The following is a 4,859-nucleotide window of genomic DNA, read 5'->3' on the forward strand; positions in this document are numbered from 1 at the left end:
AAAAATTGCATTTTAATGAGTTTCATTCGTTCTTCTGGAAGCTAAACGCCGGTATGAAAAAAGCGTACTTCATGTGTAATGAGTTTTTTAGCCACACAGACAATGCTATATCCCTTAGCGGGAGTATCATTTTTGCTGCCGTCTAATTTAATAAAAAAGCCGATATTTAAAAAATCAGTTATTACTAATTAATCATTCTGTTGTTTAATTCTTGCGAAACAGCAGGGTGCCAGTTCAAACAACTAAACGACTCGTGTGGGCGGGAAAACTCTGCTAAACGCGACCGCAGAGCTTTAAAAGGTTGTCTATCAAACCGGGGAACAGCAGAATGGCTCCCGTCAGTGACGTCACACAAATCACGACCAGGTAAAATACTGCGGTTGACAATTGTTGTCACCCAGACAAACCTCATCAAGAAAGGGAAACATTGATGTGTGCTTTGATACACTCCACTCGACGTTTATCAGACGATGAGATAAGCCAAGTTTCATTTTTGGCAGTGGCTCCTGCACTTCACAACTCTATCTCAAGGATTTCTGTCATCAACAAACTCTACGTTCAAGTGGAGAAGACATAAAGCGTATACGGACGCTCAGAGCAGGCCCTAATTGGAATATTTTTCTCCCTGGAGTTCAAGACCTGCTCTGCAGTCGATCAGAGAGTCATGAACGGCTACCGTCGACAGTCCTTTTGCGGTTTCATGCCTTCCGTAGAAAGAATGAAAGATGAAAGATATGGCCACGTTAAAGCAAGAAAATATTCCGAAGCCTGCATACAGCATAAAATAAACAGGCCACCAAATGATCAGGAACTGGGAGACTTACGAAGGACTGCTTCATTACCGGACTTTCAAGAAATGGAGAGAATACACTCTAGAAGGCCCTCTCGCAGCAAGGCAATATTTTCCGATCCCCCTGAAGGCTTCAAAAGAACCCGAAGCGTGTCGTTCGCTCCAGAAGTTGTCTTCTTTACTGCAGTGGCTGATAACGATGTTGCAGAGCTCACGAAGATTATTCACAAGCAGGAAATAGATTTAAACCACCAGAGTCCGTCTGGACTCACGGCATTGCATTACGCAGCTGCAGAAGGAAGCTTTGAATGTCTTCAATTGCTGATAGATTGCGGTGCCGAGGTGGAATTATCGGACTCTCAAGGGTGCTCTGCATTAGATTTTGCTGTGCGCGGGGGGCACTTTGATTGCGCATCGTACCTTATCAAAGCAGGTGCGGAAATCAAAAAGATTGTAAATGGTCTGTAAACGTATACCGCCATGGTTCATTTGATTAGCACGACTTACAATCAAAGGAATGCTGCGTGATAATTGTTCACAACTTAAAACCCTATCTCTCGACGTCTTGTAAGGTCTAAAAATAGGCCTTGAGCACAAAGGTCTCCACTGTGGAATTGCAAGAATTGGAGAAGATACCACTAATTTTAAAAGCGGTCAGCATAACCACGTTTTCAGTTTTCAATCTTCTTTCTTCGTTTCTTATAGAACGCAGATTTATTTGTTCAGTTAAGGTAAATGACGTACTTTTGCCATCCAAAAAGCCGCACTAAACATTCCTGGTATGTTTAAATAATCATCTGAAGACTCTTATTTATGAACAAAAACAACTTTAAAAAACAGAAAAGCCCCCTAGAAGTTTTTTTAATGAAATCCTTCTGTAATAGCCCGCCAGCGAGAAACACATGGGCATCGCAACTGTTGATTTAAGGCTTTCGCAAGGTTGAACTTAAGCGGAAAGGTCAGCTTTTAATGGGCTACATACCTGTAAAAGAATCGCTAAATATTTGCAATATGTCACATGCATGATTCAAAGTTAACCCCGTTTGAAGGGGGTCACTTTTCAACTTGTTTACATAAGGCACTGCGCCGAAATTAAAGAAGGACACAAGAAAAACAAACGGCGGATAGATGTTAAATAATTATTTCTAAAACAAAGCCTTGAGGATGAAAATTGAGAGGCCATGTCGTCCTTTGTTTGTGGTTTCGCTTTTGCGCAACGGAAGAGAATATTTTAACATCGAGTGCGTTTGTATTGAATTGTTAAATGGTTAGGGCCATTAAGAAAATAAAGATATAGGTGATTCGTATTGTACTAGAAATAACAGGTTTGAAAGATTTTTTTGTTGTTATTGTTTCGCCCAAAATAGCCAGCCTTCAAATGATGAATGCCAAAGCGAAAAGGTAACTCTCCGGAGGATTATGTATTGACCAATGTAGTTTCACTTTTTGGAGTTTTTTCTTCCAGATTGACTCAGTTGACTTTCAGACTGGTTGGTAGTTGTGGTTAAAATGCGAAGGCAAATAAGTAAGTAAATAGTGAATTAATTAAGATTAGATTTGGTCTGATGAATTCCATAGGTTCCTAAAAGCCGAACACTGTTTGAAAATCATTAGTTTTACACAACAGAATGCTTACCAAGAAAGCGTTTTACAATAAGGAGGCAGAGTCGGCTACTACAATGAACTACTTATGTTAAACTGCGTTCAATAAGACCCTTTAGAGTAAAATTACAATTGCCATTAGTTGGTGTTGTAGTTGATCTGACTACAATAGAGGGCTGTCTCTCTCCGTATCATTGTCCGTACCCATAAATAATCTCCCAACAAGAGAGGCTTTTGTACGATTACCAAGACTGCAACCCATGAAATTGCCGTGAATAAAGGGTCTTTCAATTTTATCTCCTGACCTAACTTTTGAGAAGCCAAAAGTATGTAGAAATCTTTTAAATGGATTTTGCACATGTTGGGGCAAAGATAATATTGATCATCCCCTGAGCCGAAAATCTGTAATAAAAGATTTGTCAACAGTTGACTGAGATAAACCAACATGGGGCATATATCTTTGGATTCTTTTTGCTGAAGTGAACAAACGAAGAGAACATTCAGATCAAAGCATGGCTTGTCAATATTATGCATGAGCCACGTCCACGTTGACAGTAATTTTTTGAGGTAATAAAAAGCCGCCGGAAAAGTCTTAATTAATTAGTCACATAAAGAGTCATTAATTCAGGAAAATGGAGGGATTTTAGCAGGTTTACTTGTCTTAAAGCACGGAAATTACCACATATAAAGATATGAAGACCTATGGATCTTCGAAAAAGCGCAAAGAATAATAATCAATTAAGAAATTTAAAAGCCCTTTGCCTATCGCAAAATTATGGCGCTCCTGATGTGCGCGTCATTTTCAGACGAAACTGTTTTCGAAAGTGGAAGGGAAATGCGTTTTCTCGCGAATACAACGGTTAAGAGTTCCCCTTCATGTTGTCGGATTCGTCAGTTGTAATCTCCAGATCTCTTCAGGTTCTTTAGAGTGTGTCTTGAACTCAGATTAAGGCCCCCTTCTTGTCGAGCCTTACTGAGTTACAAGCACACTGACTTGCTGACTTGTTCCGTGAAAAGAATTAGAGAGATAGGGATGAACAACACCGGAGAGGCAGCAAGGGGAGCAAGGGGAGAGCATCACATCTTGAATCGATTAACGTAATTGTTTGAAGTCTCTGTCTTCAACCATCTGTGTTCAGCTTTGATTTATTTTCAGTATTTTGGCGTTATTCTACCGCAGCAATCGATGGCCTTAAAAAGGATCCTTTCTATCAAAAGAACATTTTCACGGGCCTGTACGTGAGTCAAAACGCACATATTTCTCTGTCGGCTTGTCTTTGTGATCATCGAAAAAAATTAGGTAACATTAGGATTTAAATTGTATTAGATGCAATTGTCTGTGACTAAAGACCGCTTTTGTCAGCTGTTATTGTAAGTGATGTGTAAAATGTCATAGAACAGATGTAGCGGCAATCTGAGAGAAATGGTCTGCTAATGAAAAACAGCGGTTAAGTAAATGTGTTTTGAAAGTCGTAACTATTTGCTCGTCTTATCTGATGTGGAAGACTGGGTTCTACCCATACTCGACCACCTAGTTGGAGCAAAACTCCGGTGAAAAAATTTATCTTTTTTTTATCCTCAGAATGGAAGGGAACAGGACGAACAGGGCAGATGTCACATTTAAAATTCCACCTCTAATTTCTTAATATAAATGCTTTAATTCAGCTTTTATATTCATTTAATCCAAACCTCAATGTTCCACACCTTTGCTTACTTTTTATTCATTTTTTTTTTGCTTAAGTTGGATATTGCACAAAAATAACAGTCGGTAAGGGTAACTTAGCTGATATCATAGCGACAACATGTCCAAGGTGATTTAAGAAAACATCGTTAAACCGGCTAAGACAAACAAGTTCAATATCTGAGGATTCAGATTAATCAGTCCATCATTCCGGCTAAAACTGATTTATTCCAATCAATTAAACGGTTTTTCATCTGTGCCGCTATGAAAATTTAATTTTGGCTGGACCTCCATGAGGAATTGGCTTTACGATTAACACAGGACGTTACTTCATGCACGGTTAAACTTACTGGCGAGAGAGAAATCGGTGTTTTCGCGATATATCAGGAGTTATACAACTGCTTGAACGCATCGTTGAAAATACCAACGATATGCAAGAGGTTTCATTTTGATTTATACAATGAAACAAAGAGTGCAAATTCTGGTTTATGTAACCATTTTGACTGAATACGTATTGTAGAATATTTGAAGCAAGACATAGTCGAGACACCTTTTTTTTCAGAGAGTCAGTGTTCGTAACTGTAAGTGGGCGACATTGCAAGACAAATCGGACCTCAAATCGTACGTTTGGGACACCCTGATTTCAGGGGAAAAATGGCATTTCTAAAAATCCTTCCCCATCCGTTGCCATTTCAATGTTTCACCATCCATGGTGGATAGCGCCTCGTACGTGTCAATTAATAAACATTGGGTTTATGAGTGGTGGGGGATGGGAGATAGAGATTG

At 39.3% G+C, this 4,859-nt stretch overlaps 1 pseudogene; it reads left to right on the plus strand.

The window, feature by feature from the left end:
- Positions 1-430: 430 nt before the first annotated feature.
- On the plus strand, positions 431-2,667 carry LOC131776585 (uncharacterized; annotated as a pseudogene).
- Positions 2,668-4,859: the final 2,192 nt, after the last annotated feature.

The sequence above is a fragment of the Pocillopora verrucosa genome, chromosome 14 (assembly GCF_036669915.1).
Source record: "Pocillopora verrucosa isolate sample1 chromosome 14, ASM3666991v2, whole genome shotgun sequence".
Lineage (NCBI taxonomy): Eukaryota > Metazoa > Cnidaria > Anthozoa > Scleractinia > Pocilloporidae > Pocillopora > Pocillopora verrucosa.